Here is a 7,083-nt window from a genome sequence, read left to right as displayed (position 1 = left end):
CTTTTTTACTTCTCAATCTATTATTGCCTGTACTCTGTCTTTTTAAAGACTTTGCTTTTAAAAAAAAACATATACTTCCTTTCATAACTCTCTATACTCTTTTTTGTCTCTTTCCCAAGCCTAAGTACATCTTAAACACACTGTGTCTCATTTAGAAGTATTTTATGTCTGAATAGGTTCTATTGTATATCTGCAATTCTTTACTGCCCAGGAACATTTTTTTAAAATGCTAGGTGCTTCTTATGAATTTAAGCTGCACCACTGCCAAGGGAAATAAATCACTGACTACTTGCCCCACCCAGTTCAGCATGGTGGAGCTGCTTGTCACCTCTGAGAGCTATGCACAGTGCCCCATCTCTAGGCACACAGCTGATCCAAGTTTTCGGAAATAGCCACAGAACTTTCTCACAAAACCCATTCAAATGCTTGTTCTTCAGAAAGAGCCAGAGGCTGTGCTAGCAGCATCAGCCAGAAAACCAGCATTTTAAAACTGTTCAGGTTTTTTCATTCCTACTGCTGATTCAGGAAAGCCTCTCTTAAAGGAGCCGCAGTGCGCCAAAAGCAAGCAAAGCCCATTTGTGAAAAAAAAATGTGGCTAAACTTGGTTTATTAGTGTCTAGAATTTCTTTGTAAGCCCTCTCAGGATTAGTTGGAGGAGGCTGCTAGTTAGTTCCTGGCCTCTTAGCCCCGAAATAATCACATAGAAACTGTATTAACTAAATCACAACTTGGCTCATTAGCTCTAGCTTTTATTGGATAACTCTTATATATTAATTTAACACATCTTCATTCATCTGTGGATTGCCATGTGGTAGTGGCTTACTGGGTAAATTTCCACCCAGCTCCAGTGGGGCTACATGGCTTCTCTCTAACTCCACATCCTTTATCCCAAAATTCCATTTAATTTTTTTTTCTGCCTAGCTCTGTTCCACTATAGCTCTATCATAGGCCCAAAGCAATTTCTTTATTAAGCAATGGTTTTCACAAGATACAGAGGGGAATCCCATATCACCCCTCTCCCTTGGGAGCATTCCTCCTAGTCTCCCTCCAGAAAAAAAAAAAAGAGCAGGCCTCCGAGATACAAAAATTAAACATTACAAAACAAGATAAAATATGACAAGGTGAAAGTCCTGATATCAATAGAAGAAAAGGAGTCCCAATATCAGGCAAGAGGGTCAAAGACTCACCTGCTCCAGTTTGGAATCCCAGTAAAACATCAAACTAGCAGCCATAACTTATACACAGAGGTTATGTTATAGACCCATGTAGGCCCCATGCTTATCAATACAGTCTCTGTGATGCCTGTTTATTTGATTATATAGTGTTCTCTATCCTCTGAGTTCTACAGTCTAGCCTTCTACACACATTCTCAAGGTCACCCTGGCTCCAATTGAAGGGACCTCATAAAGACTTCCAACTGAGACTCTTTCCACACAGTGTCTGCCTTTGGGCCTCTGTGTCTAAACCCACCTGCTACCATAAGAAGCCACTCTGATGATGACTGGAAAAGGCACCCATATGAACATAGCAGAAATTCATTAGGAGTCATTTCATAGGTTTTTGTTGTTGTCTGCTTTTTATTTGGTTTGGTTTGGTATTTGACAATCATGTTTGGTTCCATTAATTTCATTGCTATCCAGCCTCAGGTTGCTGGCCATCTAGGCAGTATTGGGTATGGGTTCCCTGTTGTGACATGGGCCACTAGTTAAACCAGACATTGGGCACTCCCACAAGTTCTATTTCACTATTACCCCAGCACTTTTCCCAGGAAGGACTAATTGTAGGTTGAGAGTTTTGTGAATGGGTTGGTGTCTAGAAATCTTTCAGCATCCAATAATGATACTTGGATGCAGGTAGAAGTAACAGGTACAGGTATGGAAAAGAAGGCTCATAGAATTCATAAATATGTATTCGTATTATGAATTTAATTCTAGAGGAAGTCATTGAACAAATGTTAACCATAACTAATCTTGACAATTAGCTTTACTATTATATAATATATTAAGACTGATTATACAAAAATACAATAAAGAAATAGGTCTTTTTTAAGATTTATGATGGCTACACTTTTGCATATGCAGGGCAAAATGATGTTTTCTTTGTTCTTTCCCACTTTAAGCTGTTAACAGAATGTATGATTTATATTCAATGCCATTATGTACATATAAACTGCTGAAATAATAACACAAGACTCAGCTTAAAGATAGTAAGAGATATCTTATTTTGAAACCATTTTTGGAGAATATGGCCTGTAAATAGAGATTTTAATTGCCTCTAATTCCATGTTCCAATGTATTGACAGGAAACTAATATTTTTATTTCCAGCTGCTCAGACTCCCAAAATAATGACACAGAAACTATACTATTTAAATCACTGCTTGACCCATTAACTCTAGCTTCTTATTGGATAACTCTTACATCTTAATTTAACCCATCTCTAGTAATCTGTACATCACCATGAGGTGGTGCTTTATCAGCCAAGTTTAAGCACATGTGTCTCCAGCAGTGGCTCCATGGCTTCTCTAAACTCCTCCTTCTTTCTCCCAGCATTCAATACAGTTTACCTCACTAGAGCTGTTTCCTTATATCTCTGCTATAGGACCAAAGCATCTTTTAAATAATGATATTAACAGCATACCGAGAAGAATCCCACATCACCTCCCCTTTTCCACTTAAATGAAAAGAACGGTTTTAATTTAACATAGTAAGATTATATATAATAAAACAGGTATCAACCAAGAATTACAGTTATGGTATTCATATCTACTTTATCTTTTTTTACCATAATTAAAGAAAACTATAACTATAAATTCTTCAATTCCATGAAAGACTCCAGAAGGTAATAAATAAGTAGACAGGAAGTGCATTGTAAGCAACTTTCAAAACTCTAGAATTGACAGAGACTACTCACTGCCTGGAAAATCAACCAATATTCTTCTGTACCGTGGGGCATCCATCTTCCATCTACAAGCCCATGGTGTCTGGCACACATTCCATGAAGAGAGAAATTTCAAAGACAGTTCTGCCTATATTGGCAATTTATCAGTCACTTTCTTCTGTGTCCTACAGAATGTCTAGCAGACATTTCCACAAAGCAGAAACCCGGAAGGATCATCTCACCTTTAGGCAAGTTCAGCAGTCATTTCTCTGTGAGTCCTGTGTGTCCAGTCCATCAAGAAGTCTGGACAAGAACAGTTTCTTGCCCAAATGGCTAGCAAAGTCCATAGGAAGCCTCTTCAATGCTCATCTTTCTCTTGAAGTAGCTTGGTGCTGCGAGGAGCAGATGTGTCTCATCGGCATGATAAATCCTAAATTTTTAAAACCATTTAAGTGCCATATTCTCTAGTCTTTGAAAGATTTGAAGAATGCCTAACTAACTGAAACATATCTCTATATATTTAGAAATTATAACTAACATGACTACAAGCTTGACTATTTAGATTACTATCTATTAACCTATATTTCTTAGACGTTACATTTTTGAATGAGCTCCGCAAACACAATATCTTAGTCAAGAGCAGAAATATACATATACATATAACAAAATTGACCTTAAATTTGCAAGATTTATACTAGTGCAAATATCTATAGCATATCCCCCTTTAAATGTAAACAAACATTTATAAACAATATTTGGGAATATGGGCATAGTTCTATAGTTCTATAGACTACTTCTTGCCATGGAATTTGGATTTGGGACATGTAAATTATCAAAATTGGGCAAAACCTAAGAATCTTATTTTATTTTATCTCATCCTAGGGTGGAGAGGTCCCTATGGAAAGGAAAATTAGGAGCTTGCAGGAAGTGGACTTTCCGGCTGTGATATCCACTCCATTGAGAACTCACTCTTATTTCCTTTCCTTCTTTTGTTAGGCCACAAAAAAAAAAAAAAACAAGAATAATATACCTTACATAATAATAAGAAACCAAAATTTGAAGAAAATACCTTCAAGATTAAGGGTTCTGTTGGCACTTAATACAGTTAACAATAAGTTCCTTCTTATCCTATGTTTGCTTAGGCTATCTGCAGTAGATGTGTTTAATCACATGTATGAAGGAGGTATGTGGACAGGAAATAAATTGGGATGTTAACTTGCCCATGATTAGACCTGATTGGAAATACAGTGACCTTGTGATTTTGCATTTATAAGCTTCTGTAAAAAATGACTCATAGTTATTTCATGGGATTTCTGTAATGATTCTCACCAGAGTACACCATGCTGGCCGGTTTTTAAATAACGTTTGTTTCAAATTTGGCTCAGTAATTGTGGAACTGTTCATTCTCTTGACGTTCTCAGGTTTAATACATTCCTTGTTAATTTATCAAGTCCAATTTTGGTATCTCTAAGGTTATCTTTAATGCTTAATAATACACCAGGTCCCCAGGGACCTTTAATCCAAGGATCATGTGGTGGTATCAAAGAAATCACCACCTTGAGCCATGTGGTGGTGGCACAGGCCTTTAATACCAGCACTTGGAATGCAGAGGCAGGCAGATCTCTGTGAGTCTGAGGCCAGCTTGGACTACAAGAGCTAGTCCTAGAACAGGCTCCAAAGCAACACAGAGAAACCCTGCCTCAAAAAAACAAAAAGGAAAGAAAGAAATCACCATCTTGAGGTCTTTTCAGTTCTAGGGGTATCTCAAATTTAAGATACTCATAATTCCAAAGTTTTCCTACACACATAATCTTCTCTTCACTGCATTTTCAAAGTCTTATACATATGTACTTTATGTCCAAATTTAGGATGAAAATCTTGATCTATGCTACATGTTTTTAAACAGACTGTCTCCAAACTATTACAATGCTCTATTTTTTTTAATGTTTGGAGAAATTTTAATGGAAAATTTCACTAAAAGTTCTAATATAATAATAACAATGTTTTTTTTAAAAAAAAGGAAATAACATTAACCTGGATTATTTGTCAATGGTTCTATACCTCCAGCAGCTTCCTTTGAATCCCAGATAAGGTTTATTTGCAGAACTTTAAACTTAATGTCCCCCACATAGTCTATTTTCCACTACAAACTGGTGCAAGCCTTCATTAATTACTATACAAATTCTTAGAAGTCCTGGTGAAGTGATATGTAGGAAACTAAAGGAATAATTTTTAAAAAGACTCACTTTTTAAAAGTTGTTTTTACAGCATCTGCTAAAGTCTCCTTAGATCAAGTAGTATGCATCAGGTGAAGGACTTTCACAGCAGTCTGTGCATCTGAAAAAAAAAAAGGGAATAACTTGACAGAAGCACACAGCAAGGGATGTTTAGCAGAATATAAAAGAAGAAATGAAAAAAAAGGAAAGAAGGTCTCTAGGTCCGAAAACCAAGGTGATGGAAACACACTCTATATGGAAATGCACACGAATTGTTCTAAAGTCAGGATTCTAAGAGCTCCGACTTTCTCAGTCTCCTTATACAGAATTATCATTATTTCAATAGTGAAACTGATAGTGAGAAACTTTTAAGAAAATGCCAGAACAAATAAATAATAAGTGGTAACATAAAATCAGGCTTAAAACAAAGCTTGCATGACTTAGAAAGAATGAGATTTTTAAGAAAGAAAATTGTTGAAATGGCAAGAAGAAATTAACCAAAACGCTCAGAATAATTGCAAAAAAGGCAATTTCTGTCATATTAACATTGTATGAAGCCATTGGGAAACATTGCTAATTCCTCTTTCATTGTAACAAATCTGCTTCTATCTTTGCTCTTACTCATCCTTCACTTTTCATTATGCAGAAGAAATGAAAAACCCTCTTTTTAAATGCAGGTTCTTAAAATACATTTTTCACATCACTAACTTCATCTAAAAAAAACTAGATGGGAGACTCAGGGATAGGAAATCCACAACATGTTTGTTTAATTTTTGTTGCTATTTTGGCATAAGCCATAACAGGTTAACTTACACATCTGTACTTTACAGGTATGATGAGGATTTTATTCAGTCAGAATCAATTTCTACAGGAATAATACACACCCCATCCTTCTTGGGGTCTCTGGGACAGTTCAGTTTTTTTTTTTTTTTTTTTTTAGTTTGGAGAATCCACCCATATTTTGAGGTTTGTGGCCCCCTCCTAATGAAAGGAGACCTAGGAGCCACTTTCCATGAGACATTTTGCATGTAAAATGTTAGGCTGCAAAGCAAAGGAGCAAGCTCTCCCATCCAAACAATTTATTGGGCTTCAGTTTCTATATGTTTGACTCAGTCTCAGACACACAATAATAGTCTATGGTGTTGGATGCCTCAGTAATTCTTGATTTACAATACTTATCAAATAAAAGAATTTGAATTTAGAACCAATAGCCTGAGATCACTGACAAATTATGTGTTACTGAAAGCTTTTGGCAAAAGAAGCTATGCACACTTGTTCAGAAAAAAAAAATCTGTTTACATTCTTTTCTACTTTTCTTCTTTTAGGCTTGAAGTTGACCTTAAGAACAACTTGTAATTATTTGGTGCTGATTCGTCTTTTCTCCCCATTCTTTATTTATTTTTTTAATATTCAGTACTTATAAAAATGCCTTGGGTTACAGGTAGGCAAAAATGTTAGTGGAGCTAAAATAAACAAAATTATATCAAGGAACAAAAAAGTATTTTATTAATTTTATTGTTTTATTAATTTTATAAGTGTTTATTAAAACAATGCATTCTTATTATATATTGTTATGCTTTTAAAACAAGTCTCACTATATATCATATCTATATTATTGTATTTGTGTTTGGATAGGACAATAATGAAAATAATATCTCATCTTGTAAAGGTAAAATGGCTCTATGAAAAAAAATTTGAAAGCAGTAAAATCAAAAAGCAAACCTGGGCATATCTGAAATAATGTTAAGCTATTGAAGGATGTTTGAAGGAAAAGAGTGATTTAAAAATGAAAAAAAAATTCCTTCTGCTTCACAGTAAAACTGACTTGTGATGTGGATGAACATAGTTCCAAAAAAAAAAAAAAAAGCAATAAGGGTGTGTTAGTCTTTGAGAGTTAAGAAGTGTGGGTCTAGAAGGAGAAGACCAGATGACCTGTTCAATAAATTCAATTCATCTATACTACTACAATGGACAAAGCTCCTTATTCTT

This window comes from Alexandromys fortis, unplaced genomic scaffold (assembly GCF_014885135.2).
Source record: "Alexandromys fortis isolate MF-2015 unplaced genomic scaffold, M_Fortis_MF-2015_v1.1 scaffold_166, whole genome shotgun sequence".
NCBI lineage: Eukaryota > Metazoa > Chordata > Mammalia > Rodentia > Cricetidae > Alexandromys > Alexandromys fortis.
The sequence above is the reverse complement of the archived record's forward strand: the minus strand, read 5'-3'. Positions refer to the sequence as shown.